The 25,380-nt window shown below is 45.7% G+C and overlaps 1 protein-coding gene across 4 annotated transcripts in view; it reads left to right on the top strand.

Annotated features, from left to right (window-relative positions):
- Positions 1-521: 521 nt before the first annotated feature.
- Positions 522-25,380, top strand: part of NMNAT3 (nicotinamide nucleotide adenylyltransferase 3) — a 98,291-nt gene continuing 73,432 nt past the window's right edge. The window contains exon 1 of one of the 4 annotated variants that reach the window (XM_028519006.2): positions 522-782. The gene's annotated coding sequence lies outside the window, so the exon portion shown is untranslated. The remainder of the gene's footprint in view (positions 783-25,380) is intronic. The other 3 variants (XM_036030727.1, XM_036030726.1, XM_036030724.1) reach the window with 3 other exon arrangements.

The following is a 25,380-nucleotide window of genomic DNA, read 5'->3' as shown; positions in this document are numbered from 1 at the left end:
CCATTCCAGGTTTGAGGTCTCAGAGCTCACCAGGGCAGGACTTGAGAACAGAGGTACAAATTTGTCAGGAGAAGAGAGGCAGGGCCACAGAGAGAGAGAGTAAATCCTCATCTAACATGGCAGAAAGTCAATAGATAAATCAAGAAGTCGCTATGTAAGCTTATTTTTTTTTTAGCAACAAGGGGGTGACCACCAGAAGAACTAAATGAAGGAATTGATATAAAGGGCTATGTGTGGAAAGCAAGAGAAAGGGGTCTGTTTGCTTTCACTATAACAACATTCAGAAAACTTTATTTTGTAAAAAGTGCTCATGCATTACTTTAATATGTATTTTTAATTTTATCTTTAAAAGTAAAGCAAAATTAAATTAAATAAATCAAGTGGAATACAAAGCAGGGGAAAAAAGGAAACGCTACGGCAGCAGGGATAGCGTTGGGACGGGTAGGAGAGGCTTGGGGCGAAGGGGCGGGGCTCAGAACTAGGTTTCCTTACGGCCCGCCCCCCTTGAGGGGGTGGGGCTTAGAGTTAAGTTTCCCTGTGACTCCGCCCAGAGCGGGTAGCCGTGGGTGCTTGGGGTCACGATCACCTTCGGCCCGCCCCCAGCGCTGAGTCGCAGGCTGCTCCTCGCGGGGGTGTTCCGAGGCCAGGCCCTCTGCCCTCCTGGTCCTTGGGTGCGGGACTTTGCGCGGGCCGAGAGCCCTGGTTCTGGCCTGTCGATGTCCCTGTCCCCGGAAGTTCCCCAAGGCTCGCTGAGCGCCTCTGAGGAGCCGCGGGACGCGCAGGTAAGAGCGGCCAGGGCGGCTCAGGTCAGCCCGGCTCAGGTCAGCCCGCCTTTGCCCTCGCGGGAGCCCGCCGAAACCTGGACGCCTGGGCGACCGGTAGCAGCAGAGTGCGGAGCCTGGTAACGGGGTCCCCGATCGGACGGGCCCCAGAAGGCTTCTGCTCTACCGCTTCGCGCCGGTCATTCTTTCCTCAGTGTTGTCAAACTTAACCCTATTATTCCTGTGGTTCTGACCCGAGGTCGGCAGACTGTGAGTTTGAATCCCACCTTCAGCATATAGTAGATACAAATAAATATTCCACATATTCTTATCGCGTGCCACCGAGTGCCCGCCCGCCACTGGCCTAAGTGTCGGGTACACACAGCTGTGGGCAAACGCGCGTGGTGAGCACCACCGTGGAGCTCACAGTCTGGTGGGCAAGGCCCACTCAAATGTGAAAGTTAAAACTGGTAAGGGCTGTCAGGCTAGAAATTCAGGGTGCTGGGAGAGCATATAACAGGTGGTCCCCACCTGTAAAGGACTCTGGAGTTTATATTTCTCTATGAAGCGAAGGATTCCAGGGTGGAGAACAACAGACCAAACACCTTTTTGTTGAGAGAGAATGTGACCTGTTTGAGGAGAGGAAGATCATCATCGGGTCTGGCCTGCAGAAAACTGGGGTGAAAGGAAGTTACTTAACTTTCTCCTCTGTAAAATGGGACCGTCCCTACTCACTGGTGATTGAGAGGTGCAGTGTAAATGACTTGGCAGCATTCCAGGTACAGTATGTTAAGTCAAGGAGAGGACCTTTCTGGATGGCGCAGGGTGTTGATTCTAATAAGTAGTGTGCTGCCTCTGAGCAAACTCACTTCCCTCTCTGAGTCCTGTTTCCTTGTCTGCGTCTCCCAAACAGCCTGTTCTCTAAAATGATGACTGGTTTGGTCATTTGCTCTGGAAACATGTCACTGGCGCTCACTTTACACTGGCTCTGAGGATTGAGAGAGTAATCAGACATGGCCCCTGCCTTCCTGGAGCTCATGTGGGGTGGGCAGGCCACCTGAAGTAAACTGAGTTCCAGCCTGGTGGGCTTGGTGCTCTAACACCCCAGAGGAGAGCATCTGGCCCTCTGACCTTGCCTGGGAAAGTCCCTCCGCTTCCAGCCAGATGCCCATTTCCCAGAAAGCTTCCCCTGTTACTGCCAGCTACCTGAGCCCCATCAGAACATATAAGGCTCACACTCCTCCACTGAACATCAGTTACTTCCTTACTTTTATTAGTAGTGTCACCCGCTAAAACTGCCCAGAAATCACCTCACTGAGGACCCCTGAGATCTCGAAACCCCAGGAATTTAGGACAGAGTTTTGGGCTTCAGGAAACACCTGCCAACGGTTTGGTGTATTTTATTCACTCGAATGATCCCTATTCCCTTCTTTGGCTCTGTTACACTGTTGGTACAGACAGGATTTGCTCCATGAAAAGTGGCTGGGAGGCTCAGAGTGGGGGAGCACAGTAACAGAGACACCAGTCTGGCGCTATTTGTAGGTGGTGGTGAAAAAAAAACAACTGATATTAATGGAAGGGTACAGGAAGGAGAGGGAGAAAAGACAGTCTTTGTTTCCCTTTGCAGACCCCAGCAGTGCCAGACTTGGGAAGAAGAAGAGGAGCTCTAGGCTTGGCAAGTCTGAGATGTGGGTTCAAGTTCTTATTCATTACTTCCCAGCTCTGTGAATGACCCTGGGCAGGTCACTTATGGTCTGACTGTGCAAGCGAAACACAGTGGTTGGCAGTTTGCCCTGAAGAAATATTAATTCCTTCCCTCTTCCCCTAAATGAACTAAAATTGGAATAATCATAGTCTCTACTTAGAGGGTTACTATGGGGATTTAATGAGTTAGTAAGTAAAATACACAGAGCAGTGCCCAGTGTGTAGGAAGTTACTACTACTGCTGCTGCTATTGTTAGGAATAGCTATTTGTCCAGAATAAGAAATGCCCTATTCTGGGCAAAAACTGGTGAAACGAGGCAGGAGGAGGACAAGAGGTGGGGGTGAAGGATGGCTCTGAGGGACTGTGCAGGGTGATTAAGCAGTCAAGATGGGTTATCTGTGGCAGTGGTTTCACCAGAAAGCGTCAACCCAGTCAGGAGAAAAGGGGTGTTGTTTATGATAAAGGGCCTCCTGGGCAGCTACACTGTCAGAAGTCTTCAAGACTCAGGCGAAAGAAAACATAGCAAAAGTCATGGGGTAAAACTAGCATTGAAAAAGATCTCACAGTGTCTTATCCTGGTTGTGCCTCTAACCCACAGCTGGGTGTGGGTCTCCTTTGGGGAGCTGCCCCTGACCTTCACCCTCATGTAGTAATTGCCTGAGCCTGGTCTGGGAGCTTGGACTCCAGTTCTGTAAGTCCTACATCCAGCAGAGTACTGAGCCCATAATACATGTTAAAAGAAAGGAGTAGAAACGTAGGGAAGGATGACTAGTGTTTCTGAGCACCTGCTAGGGGCCAAGCTTTTTCATTTACCTTGCAGCTTACTGGTGAACACCGCAGCTTTGGAGTCAGATAACATTACCTGTGTGACCTTGTGTATGTTACAGAAGCTCTGTGAAGTTCAGTTTTGGCATCTGTAAAATGGGAATCACCATACCTAACTCATAGGGCTATTATAAGTATTAAGTAGTGTTCATATACAAATATATAAAGTGTTATTCTTAGTGCACAGCACAAGGCCTACGAAGTGCTCAGTCAATAATAGCTACTATACTTATATTTATTAATCCTCCCAAAGATCTCCACTGAGATGGAAGGCTGCAGACATAGATGGGTGGTGTTGATTCTGAACCCGTCCCATTGGGAAGCAAAGGCTCCCTGCAGACACGAGCCAGACAGGTTGTGTGGAATGAAGTCAACGTTCTGTGCATTTCATTCATTACTTAAAGCACTTGAGTATGTGAAATCTTAAAAGGAAAAAAAACCCTCAAATTATAATTTATGTGCCTTTTAAGTTCAGGTATTTTATCATCTAGATAAATCTTCCATGTATCTATGTTAAACCACTTTAGGCTGTCGAAGCTCTTAAATAAAGTGGCTTGTCCTGCCCAGTGTCTGTCTTTGCTCGTTTATCATAGGTCCCTGGTGAAGACAGACATATCCCATTCTGCAGGGCGGGCCTCAGGATGACAGCCCCAGTGTTTTAGCAGTACAGTGCTGCATGGTGCTGTTTAACAAACCACAGTGGACTCATGATTTCCTCATCCTCGTCTCTCATGTGCACATAGACCCACAGTGCCAATCCAGGGCTTAGGAATGGAAAGGCATTCTGTTGCTAGTGGGAATCTGGAGAAATCCACTTCAGGGAACTGTAAGGTTCTCAGTGACAGGTTTTGGGGTGAAAGTACCTTGGATGAGGTTGGCGGTGTCCTCTGGAAGTGAGAGCTGTCTGCTCTTTCTACTTAGAGATGCCATCTCTGGGGCCAGCCCTTGCCCAGTGAAAATCTCACTTGTACATCTGTCTCCCTGCTGTCCCTGCCTCTGGCCAGAGCTGCCCCTAAAGCTGGATTCCTGGAGCAGCTGCCTTCCTGTAGTGCCGGTGGGCACCTTGCCAGCCATGCCCTTCTCCAGCTGCTCTGGAATTACCTCTGAGGGTAGTTCTGGTACGGTGAGCACTGGGACCCTCTCCTCAGTGACAAGGGCACACCTGAGAGCCTATTTGTTCTCTCCTTTGATCCCCTTGCATACCCCAGGGTGAGGTTCCAGCATGGATTTTATCACATTGTAGCTAGTGACCTGCCATTTGAGAGAAGGGCAAAGCTGACTGCTGTTGTCCTGTTGTCCTGTTGCAGGCAGGAACACCTGTCTGCAACCAGAGCCAGACCATCCCAGCACCATCCTCATGAGGAGCCAGCCTCCTCTGGAGGGAAGCCGCACCCACCTCCAATGCCATTCAGTTCAATGGAGAACAAGGAGAATATAACAGTAAAAAGCTGGTTTTAAATAAGATATGATTCAAACAGCCCCAAGAAACATTCTCTTTTCATGACTGAATATGATTAGTTATTTTATCTGTTTGGCCAGAGCTGTTGACAAACTACATCTTTGATCCCCACCAGTCTCAGATGTAGAACTCAGATGGGAGTTGAGCTGCCACCTTCCCCGAAGCAAAGAAAGGAAACTGGCATCTGTGCAGAAATCCACAAGGCTTATGGGCTGTGAGGAAGAAACATGTCCATCCGTCAACCTGGAAGTTTTTAGAGCTCCTAGGATGGTTTTAAGTTAGAGCTGGTCTTCCTTCCTGCCGTCCCTTGTCCATCAGCCCCCTCTCCCTTGCTTTCTCTTACAAAATGAACTGTCAAGGCAGGACAGAGCCCAGGTAGGAGTGTTGAAACTGACTTGCAGAAGCAGAGTTATCATATTAAAGGCGGATGTGTGGGGATTTAATGCCTTGATTCCAGTCCTTCCCACCTAGCCCAGTGTTCAGAAGAGAGGAGTGTGGAGCAAGGCCGACCAGCCTGCTCAGCCTAATTGCATACTAACCACAGCCATCAGCTCTGCTGTCAGCCAGTCCACTTGCTGAAAAGGACTTGCAATTGGGAGTTGGGAGAGGAATGATGAAAACAAGTGATACAAACGAACCCCACTTGGGGCCCAAAACGTTGTGTACTGGAGAGAATGAATGTCAGTGTCAGTAAGGGAATCACACCAAGCCAGGTAAAGAGCAGACTTTAAAAGGCTAGATGTTTCTCTATGAGTAGGTGATCATTAGGACAGAATTAGTGTATAGGAATCTAACCTGAAATTACTGACTTCCAAATGTTCCTTTATAGCCCTGGCTGGTGTGGCTCAGTGGATTGAGCACCAAACTATGAACCAAACCATCACCAGTTGGATTTCCAGTCAGGGCACATGCCTAAGTTGTGGGCCAGGTCCCTAGTGGGGGGCAGTGGAGAGGCAACCACACATTGATGTTCTCTCCCTCTCTTTCTCCCTCCCTTCCCCTTTCTAAAAATAAATAAATATAATCTTTAAAAAATAATAAAATAAAGATCAGATATAAGTGTTTACAGCATAAACCCTATACTTAGTATCAAAGAATGCCTTGCATTTTAATGCTTGTGTCAGGCTTTCTTTTATGTAACTTTTATGACACATTTGGTTATTATTGCTTTAATGTGTTTTTGTGCAAAAAAGATGCCAATGGTTGTTAACCACTTTATATTTTATGAATAATCAAATGACTGCAGATAAAAGGAGGTGGGCTGCCAGTTTCAGGTGTCACTGAAATACCACTATCCTTTGGCTTCTGAGATTCTGTCTTAAGAAAATAATTTGAAAAATGAGAAGAACTACTGTATGAAGAAGCATTGCTTTTTTGAATGGTGAAAACATAAAAGTGACCTGAATATATAGTATAGGAAGATAGTCAAATCATAGACCACCAGGTTGATGGAATATTATGCAGTATTTAAAAATATAAAATTATTAGTAATGTGGGAAGTTGTTACATGCTCAGTGAACAGAATGCCATTACACTAAGATGCATTCATAATAAGTCTGTGAGGGAAGCCTCAAAGCTGGTAAGAATTGCATTTGACCAGTGGAATTTTGAGTAACTTTTTAACATATTTCATACTTTCAATATTATTTTATTACTCCTGTGACTTTGAAAAAATCCTCAAATGACCCAACTTAAATAATGATACTTCTGCTGTTTGTACTTTTAAGAGCATAACATTTGTGGCCTTATTCTGATTAAATCATTCAATCAATAATTTCTGAAGCTGGGCTCAGCTGCCTGCCTCATGTCTCTGGTAGAGGAACACGCATACTCTGCCTGCTGGCTGAATGGCCTGCAGATGTGCTCACTTTGGCTCTGGGGACTCAGAGTCTCAGGGTTTTTAAGATGAAGGCAATTGTCCCTTCCTGCCCTGTAGCCTCATATCCCTCTGCCAACTTCTTTCGTCCATGGTTCCCATCTGGTTTCCAGGGGTGGAGTTGGGGGTGGATTGGGTTTGCAACCTTTGGGGCCCTCACTGATGAAGTTTCAGCAACCTCTGCCCCCCCCACAACATGCACACCATATGTCAGCAATTGCCTGGGGCAGCCCACATCACTCTGGCTTCTTGTCCTACTCAGGTCTCTGTACTCAGTGTCACAGGGACTGCTTTGTATGTTCTTAGTGCCAACTCTCCTTGTATCAACCCTGTGCCTGTGCATCCTCTGCTGCCTAGTGTGTGGCCAGTGGCATGTCCTAAAACATCAGTTCTCAAGCTCCTTCAATTGGCCAAACATTAGAAAATCATGACATGTGTCTTTATTTGAGACAAGGATTTGAGTCTGTGTGATTTATTTGGGAGGAGATCCCAGGAAGTTCTAGCAAGAATCATAAGCCAGAGGAGTGCACCATCAAGCAGGTCACCAGTTTGGACCATCGGAATTTACACCTGCTTAGAGTCTCCAGCAGCCAGTGTAGAACACCCATCCAGGGTCAGCCATCTTGTGGGGCTGGGTGTGTTCGCATCATTGATTCCCTCATTGGTTGCACACCTCTCCTGAGGGGAATGAATTCTCCAGGATTTATGGCAGCTTCTAGTCACCAGGGGAAGCAACATGGCAAAGGGATACAGGTGCTGGCATGTGGAAGTCAAGCTGGCTTCTCTGAAATGGTGAGATCCTGAGTGCTCAGGGCACAGCACTGACAGTGTCTGCCACCACATCCTTCCCTGAACACCACGAACATCATCAGTGCACTCACCTGAAAGTGACCATCTTTCAGTGCCAAGCCAGAGATCTGTACTAAATTGAAGGCTGTATTGTGTACTAATAATCAACCCTAAAAGCTTATGAAAAATCATGGGAAACTTAAATAAGAAAAATATCACCATATTTTTCCTGTGAATTGGGATGGACTTACTGGTATTTGATTGGAGTGGCAGAATGCTAGTGTTCTGCAGCCATGCGGTTTGAGACCCAACACTTAAAAAGAGGACCTGTGTGTATAATAAGATTTTTCTTTATTGTGGCAATGTTTCCTCCTTTGTTATAGCTTGATTTTTTTTCTGTTATTTTTGAAGTACATTAAGAGGATCTTAATGGAAATGTTCATTGGGAGAAAACATTGAGCTTCATTTGCATCCAGTGCTGTGTTTCAATATTAATACTGGGTTTACCATACTGACACTAACACCAGAGGATGGGAGGGAATTTCTGCAGTAATGGCTTTAGACACTGTGATAAATGCTTTGTAGTCATTGCCTTTATATCGTCACACTCCGTCTCCAATTAAAGATTTAGTGAGCTCTTCATCAAAATATCTATTCACAATTGAGACGTACAAGATGGTTGTGCTGACATTTCAGCTTAATTCACTCGATAGTGTTGTGGGTCCCAATCCATTTTATATGCTTGTTTTTTTCCTCTGCAGAGGAGGAGTAATGACAGGAGTTTGAGGGCATAAAGCAGAGTCTAGAAACATTCTCCATGTAGTTATTATTATTAGAGCTATTAGAATATTTGTCATTATAACTGAAGGACTTATTCCAAGAATGATTTAAAATTGTTCATGTAGCAAGCTCAATAGGGTTTATTGGCTAAAGTTTATATGCTTTGAGTTACAGCATTTTAGAATTCGTGTAGAAAGGATTCATGATCCTGATGTTTTAGAGAAATGAAGCCATTTCGCTTTAAGCTGTGGTTCAACATGCATTCATTCCATGAAGAACGAGAAGGGAAATACATGGTGTTCAGGCCCTGTCCCCGGGGCCTGCACACCTGGCAGGCATCACTCACTGAGACTGAGCTGCACCCTCCTCTACTGAATGCTCAGCTACCACAGTTCATCAGCAGTGGCTCACCAGATGCAGCCTACGGACACCCCGAGCTTATACACGCCTTCTCACCTGTCCTTGTCACTGCTGTGAATGGTCAACAAAAGAATCATTCCTAGTTGCTCTACCAAAAAAAAAAAAAAGGACAAATTCAAAAGGCAGTTGGTTTGATCACCCTTTATGCCTTTTGTCACCTCTCTGTCCTATAGATGGTATTCAATTTGTTATATTCAATTTGTCTGCCTTCCTTTTCTCCTTCTATCATGTGTATTTCATTTTTTCCTTTCTTCCTTTTTTCCTCCAATGTTGCTGAGAAGATCAAGCAAGGAGTCCAACATTGTTTGCTCTTGGTCTTATAAAGTTTGGTTGAAGTATTTTGCGTTAATGGGAATACATTGAGATTTTTTTCCTACCCCTTCAGGAAGGCTGCTCTGCTAAATAGGTCACTAGTGACCTCCATGTTGCCAAGGCTTTTGGTCTTTTTTTGTCCATTTCTTCTGTGCAACATGTGATATGTCTGACCATGCCCACCTCTTGGATTTTTGTTCTTCCAATCTACTTTCTTCTTTGATTTCTCCATCTACTGCCTTTTCTCTGCTGGCATTTTCAGTGGTGCATCCCTGGGGTTCTTCGCTTGACCCCCCCTTGTTTGTACATTCTACCTGGATGATTTCATCCCTGCTGCTAGTTCTTAACTCTCACCTTCACATAAACACTCCCTACATCCTTGTCTCCATCACACTCTCTGGAGCCCAGACCTATGTATCCAGCAGTCTGCTGAACAGTGCCTCTTGTGGGTCACATATAGGAACCCAAAGTCAGCATATTTCATTGTTCTAGACTTTCTCATTTCACCAGGACTACTAAATGCTTGTCCCTCCCAGGTTGTTTCTGCAGCTTTCTTGGGATCATAGGTAAACTGTTCTAAGCTTAATAGAAAGCTACCATCTTGGAACACCAAATGTAAGACAAGATCACAAACCAAAAACTACTTCTCAACACTTAGGAACTTAAAAGAAAACAATTATTTAATTATTCTCTCTCACAGTTCTGGGATTTGACTGGGCTTGGAAGGCAGGGCACACTCTGCATCTCCCATTCAGTGGCATTTAGATGTTGGCCCAGACTTTGCAGTCTTGCTATTACAAATACTGCTGCAGTAAATAGCATCTCTATTCCATCTTCCATGCAAGAAAATAAACTAGGAGGCTTTCTCAAGATCTTCAGCCAGTTATGTGCTTCTTCTTCCCCTAGGGCTCCACATCTCATTCTGTCATGCACTTACCATGCCTCCTGTCACTGGACTGTGGCCTCCCAGAGGTCATGGGCTGTGGCCATGGTAGCTCATGTTTACACAGCCTAGCACATGGAGCTCTGTGTCCACACGGTACAGAGAAAGCCTGGGCAGGGGAGGGAGGAGAAGGAAGAGCAGGGAGAGGTGCCAGAGCACCTGTTTTGGAGTGGCCTGATCTCTACCTCCTTTAATTTCATCTGTAACCACAGCTCTTGGGCAGTTACTTCAGGCCTGTGTGGTTCCTTCCTCACCTGTTACTGAAACTGGAATCGGTCCTACCCTGCTCTGCCCGGCTTCATGAGTCCAGGCCCAAAGCCCAGTTGTGTTTTGTTTTGTTTGTTTTGTTTTGTTTTGTTTTGTTTCCCAGTCTCCCTGGTCAGCCCAGGATCACCCCTCCAATAGCTTGTCCTCTCCAAAAGTAGCACTATCAGAGGTTATTGGGGGGGAAGTATGGGTGGTGGTCATCACCCAGTACTGAGATACCATTGATGAGTTGCTGTCCTGTTAAAAATAGAATTCTTTCCTTGTTGAGGAAGTATTTGTAAATCACATAGTTTTACTGTTTTTGTTAGGAAATATATTTGTTAAGGAATATAGATACTGGTTTTGTTAAACTAAAAGGTCAAACTTAAACTTCCATAAGAAACATTGACAGTTGTGCTTATTGCTTTAAAGAAAGCTCTCTGCCATGGTGTATGTTCAGGATTCTTTTTTTTGTAAGGACTAGGAGCTTCACTCAAGCTAGGTTATGCAAAACTAGGAATATTGCGATAATAGAAAAGTCGCAGAGTATCAGGCACAGCTGGATCCAGGAGCTCAGATGATGGCACTAGGAATCTCACCTTCTCTCTCTCATCTATTCCTCCCATGACGTTGGTCTCTCTTTCTAAGGTAGAGATGATGCCAACTCCAGGTTTATGTGAAGTTTCTAGCTCCTGATTTCAGAAGAAGACACTCTTTTGTCCATACCCATATTGAAAAGCACCTCTGATTTGTCCTATAAGGACATATGTTCACTCCTGGTCCAATCATATTTTCCAGGAAGTTAAAGTTTTCTGGCCATCTTGATTGACAAACCTTCCAGGATCATAAGGAGTGGTGGCAGAGTAGTTTTCAAAACAAAGGGATGCAGGACTGAACAGATGGTAACTTAAAATTTGAATTCTAGGCTGTGAAGAGTAACTGAATTGGAGGTGGTAGGCCTACAAGTTAAGAAATGGTTTGTTGTGCTGAACCATTTCTCTACTTTTATATATGTTTGAAAATTTCTGTAATAAAAACTGCATTACGAAACAAAGAAGAGGACTTTTTTCCTGCTGTGGTTTGGGGACCCTCAACAAACAAGCCTGCACATCCCTGTATGTTTACTGCATGATTTTCCCACTCTCTGATTTTCTTTTCATTGTATAAATTAACCTAATCCTTACTCCCCTCTAAACTGGGGATGGGGAGGAAAACACAAAATAGTTGACTTAAGATTTGTGTGGCATGCTGGGAAGAGGTTGGAGACAGGCAGTCAGCTGGCCCCCTTAAGTCCACGTCTCTGTGGCCCTCAGGACAAAAGCCTTGAAAAAGTCTAGCCAGGGTAGAGAAGGATGCCCATGCCTTCACCAAGTCTGCCTCTTTCCCTTTCACAGTCAGTATTTGAGCCTTGGTCAGTGTGGACAGACCACCTAAGGGTTTCGTGGAGTTCTGGACTTTCTGATCCATATAAGGAAAAGCCCTGATCCTCGGACAGTCACATACTGGCTGCTAAAATAAATCTTAAAAGAGCATTTAGACAGCCTATTTATTTCATAGGTGAGGAGACAGGCCAGCAGGATTAAGTGCTTTGCCCAAGGTCACACAGCAAAATAGCAAGAGCACAGCTAGATTGGAGTCCTCATAATCTGACTTCTGGATCTAGTACCACTTGATAGCTGTGTGATCTTGAGTAAGCCCCATTGCTTCTCTGAACTTCAGTCTCCTCACCTGTTTTGGTGGACAGAATAATGACCCTCCAGAAATGTCCATATCCCATTCCCTGAAACCTGTGGCTTTGTTAAATTACATAGAGTGGGGAAATTAAGGTTGCAGATGGAATTAAGGTTGCTAATTAGCTGGCCTTAAAATTATCTTGGATCATCCAGGTAGGATCAATGTAATCCCAAGGGTCCTTATATGTGAAAGAAGAAGGCAGAAGAGTTCATCAGAGTGACGCAGTGTGGAAAGACAGGGCCAGCCACAGCTGGCTTAGAAGATGGAAGGGGGTGTGAGCCAAGGAATGTGGCAGTGTTGAACCTGGAAAGGCAAGAAATGGATTCTCCATAAAGGAACACAGCCTTGTCATCACCTCTGTTTTAGCCCAGTGAGGCCACTTGTGGACTTCTGACCTCCAGAGCTGTAAGATAATAAAATGTGTTTTTTTTTAAGCTACTAAGTTTAGGATCATTTGTTAGAGCAGCAGCAGGCAACTAATACATCTATAAAGGAGGATAATCAGCCCTTTCTCAGAAGATTGGAGTGTGGAATCAGGGAGACAATGACTGAAAATTACCCAGCAAAGCTCCTGGAACATAAAAGATGCTTAATAAACAGTAATGTTGATGGTGGACAGTGGTGATGGTGAGGGGCAGTGGTGATTGTTAACACAGAGCAAGGGAGAGTAGTTGATGGCAGGTGTCTGGGGACTGTGGGGTGAGATTCAGGGCTGGTAAGAAGCCAGTAGGAAACACCAGATTGCCAAGGAGGATGGCCAGAGGGAACCATTCTGTCTAATAGTCCACAGAATGGACTGCCCCTCCCATTCTTTCACACTTATCTGGCAGCACCATCCTCCATCGAGGAAGCAGGAATTAGGAAAAGGCCGCCTGAGAGATCTGCCAGGATGCGGGCCTCTCTTATCCTGGCCTTCACTCACCCTAAAGTCATGGGCTATAATGAACTTTATAGTCTTAAAGTTCATTACCACCACCCTAACTGTCAGCAGCTAAACTTCAGTGAACCTGGTATGGTCAGGCAGTATGCTGGCTGCCCTGTGACAGAGCCAGTGTCACTATCTCATTCAGACTTCATGACAGCCTCTGAGGTGGGCCTTATTTCCCATATTACAGAGGAACAGACAGAATACAAGAGGTTAGGCAACTGCTCAAGGTCAAACAGCTTGTTGGGGGCAGAACTGGGACTACAAGCCAGGTTTCTCTGCCTCTAGATCCAGTCTCCTGGACAAAACTGGTCACTGAGTAGGAGAAGAGACATGACCCACCCACAGGCTGCCTGGAAGGGGCATGGGCTGTGTTTGTTTGCATTTAATGGGCCTGTGGGAGTGAGACTCCCCAAATTTCCAGAGGAAATGCCCCCTCCCACCCTCCTGCACCTCTGGGCATGATGGAGCCCCAGGTGGGACAGGGATGGGGCACATTTGCTTCCCACAGTCCTTGTAGGGGCATCTGTACCTGCTTTCTCCCTTAGGGTGACTGCAGCCATATTAATGTTTTATTTCCTGAAAAGACATAACATTGACATTTGGACTAGTATTAGATATTGAGAAATTTTTGTTAACTATTGGTAATTTTGTCAGGTGTAGTTATGGTATTGTGGATAAGTAAGAGAGTGTCCTTATTCTAGAACATGTCCTTTATTTTTGAAGTATTTAGAGGGAAAATGTCACGCTGTTTATAATGTACTTTAATATACTTCCAGGGAAAAACAGGTGAAGTAATATACAAAGTTGTTAATGATTGCTTAGAGACCTCTGTGTAGCAGTTTGTTATATTATTTTCTCCAATCTTTTCTGTATTTTGTAATTTTTTATAATAAAAAGATGCCCTTTTTTAAAGTAATCACTGAGCCCTTAGGAGGTACTCAGTCTTTGGCTGAATTAGCCACAGCAGTAGGCTTCAGAGACCTCCCGCCGCCCCCCCCCCCCCAAGAGATGACACAGTGGTGGGGACTGAGTGCGGGGGCAGAGGTGGAGGAGGTTATGAGGGGTCAGGTGGGACGGTCCCCGGAGGGGCAGGAAGTCATGTCTTCAGACCTGATTTTGGCTCGCCCAGGTGTGCAACTGCTTTTGTCGAGCTGCTGATTGTCAGTCTTAAGCGAATTAACTAAGAGAGGGCTGGCTGGGTCTTTTTTGATCCCTGATCACCGAGGGATTTGCTGCAGTGTGTGGCTGTCCACAGGTGAGCTGACTTCGTGGTGGCATTATGCCTTTGCTGTGCTGTGACATGAGAAAAGGACCGTGGTGTTTTGTCACACATCATGTCATGGTACACACTACTTAATAGGAATTCCATTTGTCACTGCAGGTTCCCTGGAAGATTTTCTTTGCCAGATTCTGTCATCTTTTGGGTTTTACAGGAAACTTTATTTTTCAGACTTAGCATAGGAATAAACGATTCCTCAATCTCCTATTAGCCTCCTCTTTCTTTGCGTTTTTCTTCATTAAAATAAGCCAGCCAGGAAAGGGGAGCAGCCCTCCAAGTGTTTGTTCTTACCTTATCTTCTCAGTGTTTTCAAGGACTTCCCCATCTGTAGACTGTGCTGAGTGTCTTTTAAAGCACACATCACTGCTAACCAGGAGGCCAGACTTGGCCAAGCGCTGGGTTAGCTGTCTAAATACAATGTTATTCTTCAACGAAAATTCTCTTTCTTTCCTGTAAGCCTTTGGACATGTGAATGCATAATAGGTGACCTCTGAGTGGTAATTTCATGAATTCTTGGTGAAATGAATTGTATCAGATCAATATATCTGTAGACTCATCACATTTTTTGAGCTGCAAGGGACTTGAAGATGAATCTGGTACAGCTCTGTTAGTGGAGGAAACATTCATTTTAACTGCATAGTCAATTCTCAATTAACAAGGGTAATGGAGTGGAAGGAGGTCAGTGATAATCAAAAATCGTGGCAAAGATAAAATTATAGTAAACACTGGATTTTCTGGGGGCTGATTAACTGGTTTGTGGATTAATTGAGGTTAAGACACAGTGGACCCAAGGATGGCATTGCCTCTGTAATTGGTCAGCAGCTGCTCACCACCTGGCTTCCACCCACCCTCTCTGTCGCAGGGAGGAGAAGAGCTTCTTGTGGGTTAGATGTCGCAGGGCTAGCTAACCTTGGCTGGATTGATACCATGATGGTGCAGACCTCAGTCTTGGGAGCTGAACTCCCAAGGCTGTTTATAGGGCTTGTCACACCCATCCTTTGAGCCGTGGTTCTTAAACTTTAGCTGCTTTAGATCCACCTAGAGATTTTGTGCAACTCCAGGTTGCTGGGCCCCAGGCCCAATCTCTGACTCAGTAGGTCTGGAGTGGGGCCTAAGAATTTGCGTGTCTAACGAGTGCCCAGGTGATGTTAATGTGTCCAGTCCAGGGACCACACTTAGAGAAGCATGGCTTTCCAGGCTGTTTTTTTTCATCCTAGCTGCACATTGGAATCACCGGAGGAGCTTTTTAAACCTATTGATGCCTAGATAACACCTCAGCCAATATATGAGAGGCTGTGGAGGTGGGAGCCAGGCATGGGTTTTCTGAAGCTCTCGGGTGAATTTAATGTGCATCTGCGTAATGTTTCCCACTCCTGAGCCATCTGCCTAAAAATCTCATGAATTTTTCCATATCTTAACCTCTCTCTATTTAATATTTCTTTAAAGTTTTTAATAGAAATAAATTTATTAAAAAGCAAACTATCTCCTTCATAGAGGAAAACTAGTCTCATAGACCAGATGTAGGATGTACCTATAAAACAAACATTAAAGTTCTTACCTAGAATCATCTTGCATCTCATCATACTTGGGGAGTCTCTACTCTAGAACTGAGCTTTTTGCTTTATTCCTGACACAAAGGTGATGGAATATACTGTTTCTGTTCTTCATCCTCTGTGTGGCCTAGGCAGGGCCATAGTAACTCTGAGCATGACTGATCTTCTCCCCACAAGAGAATACAAGTGAAAGTGACCTTGTTACAGATAGTTTCAATTAGATGGAATCTTCACTTTTTAAAAAAGAATTCATCAACAGGAGAATAGATAAACTGTAGTATTGCCAAAGAATGGAATACTACTCAGTGATGAAAAGGAACATCCTCCTGATGCAGACACCACCTGCATGAATCTCAGACATTACGCTGAGTGCAAGCCAGACACAGCAGGCTATACACTGTGTGATTCCTTTTCTACCTTGAATTCTGAAATAAGCAAAACTAGTCTATGGTGGAAAAATTTAGAACATTGGTTGCTTAAGGGAAGGAGGATGGGGAGACGGAGTGGGAAGGGACATGGAGGAACTTTCTGGGGTGATGGGATGTTCTATATTTTATAAGGGTTGGAGTCCCATGGGTACATGCATTTGTCAAAACTCCTTGACTGTTGTCCTCAAGATTTGTGCATTTAATTGTATGTTCAAAACAGGGGGAAAAAAAGAATGCTAAACAAATATTGAACTCCAGTTAGTGACATGCATGCTGAAGCCTTCAGGGAGAAGTGCACCACTGTCTGCAACTTGCTTTGAAAGGTATGAAAAGATAGACTGGATTGATAAGTGAATAGAAAAATAGATGTATGACAAAACAAGCATATGAAGTATTAACGGTAGACCCTAGGTGAGGGATATCCAGGTGCTTATTTCAAGATTCCAGTTTGCAGCATATTTGAAAATTATTTATAATAAAGATGGGGTGAAAGTGGCATATACGTCCAAACAACAAACAAGTGTTTTACCTGCATGCCCGAGTTCTCTGGCATTTGCCGCTGCAGTGGGCCTCATCAGGGCCGGCTTCTGCACAAGACAGAGGGGCTGGAGGATCACAGGGGTGAGGAAGGGAGGGTGAGTGGGGTTCCTAAGGGAGGCTGCTGTGCTGGGAGAGAGGGGAAAGCTAGGGGCACTCCTTCCTTCATCTGCACTGTGTCCTGCAGGTTCTCTGGTGGGGTCTCCCTGGCAGTGAGCCCTAGGTGGAACTGTGAAGAGGCTGTGTAAGATGTGACCTGCAAAAATACCAGCTGAACCCTGCCACAGAAAACCTGATGCGCGAGGATGAGGAATAGAAAGGGCTTCCCAGGCTCTCCCAACCAGCAAAACTCCAGAACATGCCACCCCAATGTCTCACTGAGCCCAGGGATTGTGGCTGGAGGGAGAGTGGGGGTGGTATGGCATGAGTTTACCATCCTGGGGACGAGGCAGGTGCAGTGGGCAAGAGCCTGGTAGTGGGCTCTCTAGGGTGCCCCACAGCATTGACCAGGGATCTGAGGCACCTCTCTGGACTGATGGCCCTCCCTGCCCTCAGCATACCCTCACCCCCCATGGCATACCTCCACAGCATAACACCACATTGTACCCCCATAGCACATCCTCACCACACTCCCCCAAGACACATCCCGCCACACAGCCCCACAACACCCTCCCCGTCACACCCCTAAGTCACACTCTCACAGTACACTTCCCATAATATACTCTCATGGCCCATCCCCACAGTATACCTGCACAGCATATCCCCCATGAAACATCCCCTCCCAAAGCATGATTTCTACTACACAGTGCAGCAGAGCCCTTCTGTCATCTGCCCTTGACCCCTTACATCCATAGCACACACCTCCCCATGAGACACCCAATAGGCCCATTCTCCATCAATCTCCATGACAGTCTCCCACCACAGAAGCCCTCACAACACCCCCCCACCTACAGCACATGCTCCTTGTTGCCTGACACCCCTACAACCCCCCCCCAACAGAGCACTCCCCACTGGGCCTGGACACCCCGCTGAACTCTGAGTGTAGGCCCCCTTGCCGATGGCATTAAGGGAAGAGGACCTGCACACTAACCTGCTCTCACCTTTTTCTTAGGCAAGGAAGGAGAACAATGTACTCTTGAGAGAATTTATGATCAATGTCTAAAGGATGGTTAATATGCTGATTACATCTGTGTTTCCTGCAGAAGTGAATGAGCCATCTGGAATACCAAAGAGCCTGGGGCTTGGGTGGAGGGGTGCCATGGACCCCTCTTGGCTTCTGTGTCTTCCAGGCAGTGGGGCGGGGGTTGGGGGGATGTCTTCGCCTTTATGATCACACAGAAGCTTGTCCTTGCCCTGTATTTCCTTGTACTGTGTCCCTGGAGGGAGGGGCCCTGAGCTTCAGAGCCCTGGGCTCCAGTGTTCTTATCAGAAACAGGATGCTAATACTTCTCTGCACAGTATTTGCAAAGAATTAAAGACAACGTAAAACACATTATCATAACAGGCACAGGATAGGTGCTGCCAAGATGTGAGTTAGCAGACGTACAAAGCACTTAGTCCATAGTACACTAAATAACTCTTAGCTGTTGTCACTGTTACTGTTTATTGATTTGTTAGGACTGTGATTTATTATTATCATCCATGAGAGTTTAAAATGTGGAGAGCAGCATTTAGAACTTCCACAGCTGTAGTGATAATTGTTTTTGTTTTGTTTTGACCACAAATGGCACTTCAAACATTTAAGTAGCTGCTTGTGGTTTTTTGGTATGTCTGACCACCCGCTACCCGCCACCAGAGAGGCTGCCTTGAGAGTAGGGACTGTGTCTGCCATACCCTCGTTCTCAGGATTCAGTGCAGTCCCGCATGGGATGTGTTAGGAATTTGGATAGTTGGTTCAGTTTCTTGATCAGCGAGTCATCACAATAATAAAATTGGTTAGCTTGTCCAAGCTACAGTCTCAAAACAAAACTGCCAACAGCACCTTCAAAGTCACAAAGCCACCTCATTCTCATTTACATGCTACTGTGTCAATTAACGTTATGTGCAAATTAAATGAGACCTGAAGCTGCGGATAAGCATGCATCTCTGCATGCTGGCCTCTTCCTTACTTCAGTTAGTGACCTGAATTCATTGCCTCCCATCCATTCCTGGGGCTCTTCCTTGTCCCCATCTCAGCCACTCCCCACCAGGACAGGCCGGCAGCCAGACACAATCCTGTGCAGTCCCATTTAGGAGAGGGGCCCGTGACTCTTGTTAGCATGGCTAGGTCCTTGTGAAGTTCTAGTCATAATGCAACCAGACATTTCAGATGCTTGGATGCATCTGAGTTAGTGACCATTTCAGCTTTAAAATTTCTCCTAGAGCAAAAAAAAAACAAAAGTTAGTGCCCAAGGGCCCAAGCCTGTCACCTGAAGCAGCCCGGTTTTAAGGAACCATTCATGAGAGCCTTCACTGCAGCAAGTCTGCCACCAGCGAGCACTTCCCTGGTGTGCTGCAGCCTGGGCCACGCTTTCGGTAAACCGATGGCAGTGAGCAAAGGCACCTACCTAGGCCTGGTCTAACACAGCCCGCAAGCTTGCATTTCATTTTGCAAACTCTTGCTATTATAGTGCCGTTGGTGGAAGATGCGGCAGTGCTTAATTCTTCCCTCCCTCTGCGGCTCGAGCACTTCGGAAATTTAAACATGCTTCTTTTCTTCTTCATCTAGAGAAGTAAAAATAATTATAATAGAAAATGGGTAATTTGCAGCTACAATGCCTGGCTGATAATCAAAAACTTGTAAATGGAAACATGAGCATTTGTTTATCACTTCTTGAAATTAGAATGCAATAGAAAGTAGCTGTGGCCTCAAAGAGAGGGCACTGTGGAAGGGAAGGCAGGCTTAGTTGTTTGTTGGAGACCTGCCTGCTAATGAGGCTTTTAAGTTGCCGGTGCCTCGAGAGCAGTGAATAAATTGGTCCTGAGTCCATGGGTGTTGCTCAGCTGTTCACTAGACCCTCAGGTAATCACGTGTGGATTGATTACTCCCCTGCGTAAACCTATGCAGGGTCTCACCAGCCACCACCGTCAGGATCAAGTTCGACTTTAACGTGAAACACAAGACCCTTGGCGACCCTGGAGAACCTTGGGTATTCTCTGGACCCTCCTGTAGCCCTGGCACGCGCTATGGCCTTCCACATGCGCAGGCTTTGCAAATGCTGTTTTCTCTTCCCGACTCATTTACCTGCCTAACTCCTATTCATCCTTCAGCACCCAAAACCTATGGTACTTCCTCCTGGAACCCCTTCCATACCCCTTTTGCAACCTTCACACAGCCTGGCTGGGCTGGGGGTCCTCCTCCATGTACTCAGGCTGTTTTCATCTACGTCAGAGTTCTTACGGCACTGGGTTGTGAACATAGGTTAGCTCCTCTGCTTCCCACCAGCACAGACAGGTGAGTGCTCCAGGCAGGAATGTGGCTGACACTTCTGTCTCCCTGGTTCCTGGCCTACTACTGCCTGACACTTAGCAGGTGCTGATTGATGTTTGCTGAAGGGATTTTTTTTTAAGTCCTCACCCAAGGATACATTTTTGTTGATTTTAGAAAGAGGGGAAGGGTGAGAGAAAAAACACCGCATCAGTGTGAGAGAGAAATGTCCATCAGTTGCCTCCCATATGTGCTTCAACCAGGGACTGAACCCACAACCTAGGTATGTGCCCTGACTGTGTGGGAAGCTGCTGCAGCCAACTGAGCCACCCTGCCAGGGCAATGAAGGGATTATTAATGGCAGTGAAGGTGTTTGACACAATTTTAAAATTTGTCTTTAAAACACAATCAGTCATTGATCAGATAAATTATCCCCCAGCCAATTGGGCTATTTGGATCCTCTGTGTCCATGTTCATTTTTGTGATGAACTCATGGCGGATCATAAGGGAGGCCTGCCCAGTTCTCAAGTGGAAAGCAAAGCTGACCTGAGACTTCATGGTTTTGCCTCTGTCTTAAATTCTGTGTGCCTGGGTACCATGATCAGGACAACAATGTCCTATGATATTAGTTTTGTGATGTTACTGAAAGTACTGAAGGGCACACAAATGCTCTCAGCATTACAAGGAGGTCAGTGTTAGCACTACCTCCTAACTACCTCCTGAAATGTGTGTGAGCCTAGTGGGCAAGTTTGCCTCTGTTCTTTCACTATGTAACCCAGTTGCTGGTTCTCTTGGCCTGCTGGTGAATGGGTACATCTGCCAGTCACTGGGTTTCTTGTGGAATAGTAGGGATGCAACCTTTACATTTAAATCGTCGCCTTGGTTTGAGGTTGACTTTATTGTCTTCTTCAGGTTGGCTTGCTGAGGACTCACATACCAGTTAATCAGGTACTTCTCATACCCCAAGCCATGAGAGGAAGGGAGGTAGGTGAGACTCCTGCCCAAAGGGTCTCACGTGTGAGACACTTACATGGAGTGGGGATGTTCCAGAGCCGTCCTCCGCCTGGGCTGTGCCCTCATGGGACTCTGTGTGCTGCTTTACCAGCTCCTGGGACTGAGGGACAAGAGAGGAAAAGAGTCTGAGCTAGGAGGTAGGGGGAGCACTGTTCACAAGGTACTGCATGCCCCTGACCAGATCTCTTAGCTTGTCTCTATCATCCTGACCTGTGAACCATGAGGCTAGACCAGAGAGTGTCTCTGCTCCCTTGCATCTGGTCCTAAAATGCTCTCATGCACGGAGTCTGAGTTAGGACATATGGCTGACTATGTGACTGGGCCATGAGTGATTCCAAGTAGGGAGGGGAGGGGGTATCTCAGGAACCCATATTTGTAAGAGGAGCAGCTGGAATCGGGGTAGGGCGGGTCTGTGGGGAGGCTTGTTTCTCTGTCCAGCCTGTATTTCCTAAGCCCAGATTATGTTCCAGTCCTGTGCTAGGCACAGAGGTCACAAAGGCATGAACTGAGCCAGACTCTTCTGGTCTAGAGCCCATAATCTGGTGGGGGAAACAAGCCACACACAATGTGGGCATGCACAGGCCTGTCTGCCTGCTGTTCCCCACCCCCAGGCCTGGGCTGAGCTCTCTGCCCAAATTCTGCCCCCACCTCGGGCACTCAACACTCACAGTCAGTTGTGTTGGTTTCCAGTTTGATGCCAGGTGTACTTGTTAACCACATAACTTTATTAACCATTCCACAAACTGATGGCTTGTGAGTATAAAAGGAAAAAGGAGTTTTTTGAAAAATGAGTGAGTGCTTTGAAAAGAACCTATGCATCCCAATGTTCATAGCAGCACAATTTACAATAGCTAGATGCTGGAAGCAACCAAGATGCCCATCAGTAAATGAATGGATCAAAAAACTATGGTACATTTACACAATGGAATTCTATGCAGCAGAAAGAAAGAAGGAGCTCCTACCCTTTGCAACAGCGTGGATGGAGCTGGAAAACATTATGCTTAGCAAAACAAGCCAGGCAGTGAAAGACAAATACCATATGATCTCACCTTTAACAGGAACCTAAATAACAAAACAAAGAAGCAAGCAAAATATAACCAAAGACACTGAAATAGAGGACAGGCTCACGGTGACCGGAGGGGAGAGAAGAGGGAATTTAAGGGGTCAGTGGGAAGGGCTCACAGGAACAAACTTAAAGGGCACATGGTCATAAACTAAGGGGAGGGTGGTAATGGGAGGGAAGTGGGGAGGGTGGGAGGGGGGAATGAATTGGGAAGGAGAAAACTGTATTTGAACAATGATTAAAATATAATTAAAAAAAAAGAAAAATGAGTGAGTGCTTTGAAAAGATGCAAAAAAGTGGGAGAGGTTGCCCCTCCCCCCATGGGGTGCTGTTGAGGAACTAGGCCATAAAAGATGGTGGTGGTGGAGGCAGGGGAATCAGACAGTCAAGACAGATGCTGCCCTCGTGTTGCTTCTTGTGCATCTCTGAGTGTCCTCTCCACCTAGACAGAACTAGAATGAGGAATGTTGCTAACAGATGGGATTTGTTCCAATATCTGCTGCAAACACGAAGCCTTGGCCCTGCATGAAATCACCTACGTGTGTAGGTTCAGTTTAAAGCTAGAATTCACTTAGACATTTTTTGAGTGAGTCCCTGATTTAACCATTTGTTTCTGCTTTAGCAGCTAGTCAGGGGTGGGTAAGAGGGCTTCTGAGACTGCTAGATGCCAAGTGTCCACTGGGGTGGGGCCAGGGACTGACTGCTAAGAGCTGAGACTTATGGAATCAGTAGAACCACATCCCAGATCTCCTGCCTGCCTTGTCAGCAAGCTTGGGCTCCTGCCTTAGGACATAGGGGAGCAGGAGAGGAGCACGTTCAAGAGAGGCTGAACGGGGAGTGGGAGCAGGACAGGACAGGCAGTACCCCATGGCTACGAGGAAGGCCAGTGGCCCAGTGTTAGAGAGGGGATGGAGAGGAAGGGAGAGGTCTAGGAAGTGGAGTGTACAGGGGTCAGTGATGGATGTACTGAGTGGGGGTGGTGTGGGGGGATAAGAAAGGGGACCAGACTCACTCCCCCACAACTGACTGGATGGTGGTGCTTCTGTTTATGGGAAACTAGAGCAGATGGTATGGATAGACTGGGGTAATGGGGCTTTCCAGGTGGACAAAGGAATTCCAAGGAAAGGAAGGAGGCAAGTGGCTCCTGTCCAGATGCCGGCATCATTTGTTTTGCAAGCAATTATTAAGCACCTTCTGTGTACCAGGTTGAAGGCCAGGAATGCTAAGAATCAGCATTTTGGTCTCAGACACAGAAGAAGAAGGGCCAGCCTGGGAGGGTAGCGAGGCATGGGGTTTCCACCCCGTGGTGCCATCGACCCGGTTGATAATGTAGGATGAGAAGCCACTGTTGGGGAGAACCTGTGCCATGGCAGGCTGTGATGAATGCGGAGGTACCAGCATGCTAGGCCCTGGACAGAGCCCAGAAACTCCCCTTAGGAAGCGGAGGCAAGGAAGGGAGTGGAGGGAGAGGTCAGGCCAAAAGGAAGATTCTCACAGGGGTGTGGACATAAAAGGAGGAAGGGTTTGGGGTCTCAGATGCAGCCTTTTCTTACTGCACAGGATTCTAATTGAGGAAAATGGTAACTGAGAAACTACTGATAATTGATCTATTTGATTGCTCAGAAAATAATAGCTTCAACTGGAATGAACATTTTATAGTTTTCTGTTTTTTAATTAAAGATTTTTTTAATTATGAGAATTTTAACAACATCACTTTGTCATTATTCTATGACATGTTGTAAGATTTTTGCATTGGATTTTTTTAAAACAATCTCTGAGTCTCATTTTCAGAATGACCTCTTAGAAACCTTTTAATCTAAGCATAAGTATTTTTATAAAATGAAGTAGACACAGAAAATGACACAAGAAGGTGACATTTATGAAGCACTGATTCCTTAAACTGGAATATCTGGCATATTTTTCTCCCTGTATCTATTCCTTCCTTTCACATTTTAACTTGATTGTTTCAATAAAATAGGCATAAGGTGCTTATCATGACACCCATTTTGCACTTCACAATTTTTTAAACCCTCTTTTGAGTGAATGTGCATCTCCCTGGTTAAGCACATCAAGCTCAAGTTTTCCTTTTTTTGCATTTGCTTTCGATTCTCATCCAAAGCTATTTTCTCTTCAAGCACAGAGCTGCATTTGGCTCTGCAGTGATCCCCAGCCTCTCTCAAGGGAGGGAAGTGAAGGCAGTTTATGTGATCTCTATCCCCTCTCCTAGGAGAAGAAGCTGGGGCGGGAGGGGCATCTGTTTGCTTTTGCTTTCAAAATTGAATTTAGTTTAGTTTTTAGAATTTTGCAGTTCCACTTAAACAGTATGCTTTTGGGGACCTGGGAAGCCAGATTCGAAGTTCCCCAAGCATGTGCTTTCAGGCCCATGCAGAGCTGAGAAGTGCAGTTGTCACCTTGCCCGTGCACAGGTCTGGGGAGACAGCTTGAGAGAAAGCCTGCGGTGTGGAGTCGAATCCTAGCTCACTCCTCTGTAACCTTGAACAGACTAGTTCACTTCTCTCCACCCCAATATCTTCATCTGCAAAAAGGGAATAATATTCTTTTATTTAAATTTTTTTATTTTTAAATTACAGTTGATATACACTATTATGTTTCAGTTGTATAGCATATTCATTAGACTTTATAAAACTTACAAAGTGATCATGCCAATAAGTCTAGTACCCATCTGATATTATATATAGTTATTATGCTATTATTGACTTTATTCCTTATGCTGTACTTTACATCCCTGGGACTAGTGACTATTTAGTAACACAAATTTGTACTTTTTAATCTCTTTCTCCTTAAAGCCATCCCCCTTTCATTTGAAAACCATCAAATATTCTCTGTATCTATGAATTTGTTTCCGTTTTGTTTGTTCATTTTATTTTATTCTTTAAATTGTTGTTGTTGTTCAAGTGCAGTTGTCTCCACTTTCCCTTCCCCCTCCCCCAACTCTACCCATCCCCACCTCCCACCCTCAATCCTACCCCCCTTGGACTTTATCCATGTGACCTTTATACATGTTCCTTAATGACCTTTCCTCTTTTCCCCCCATTATCCCTTTATGAAATAGCAACAATACCCCCAAAATGGTTATTAGTGATGTTATCCCTCTTACACGCCAACTCTACAGCTTACCCTTGCCTCATGTGCTAGGAGCTATGTAACGTCATTTCTTCTGGGCTTCCTTGCATTTTGTGGGTACCCACATTTAATTGGATTATGGCTATTAACTCATGTGGTTCTCCCCACCTCCTGCTGTAGACTACCTCCTGGCAGAAGTGCTGTTGAACCTCTTCTGTCACCTCACACCTGGCCCAGG

This window comes from Phyllostomus discolor, chromosome 7 (assembly GCF_004126475.2).
Source record: "Phyllostomus discolor isolate MPI-MPIP mPhyDis1 chromosome 7, mPhyDis1.pri.v3, whole genome shotgun sequence".
NCBI lineage: Eukaryota > Metazoa > Chordata > Mammalia > Chiroptera > Phyllostomidae > Phyllostomus > Phyllostomus discolor.
Note: the sequence above shows the minus strand (reverse complement) of the source record. Positions and strands in the feature narration are given on the sequence as shown.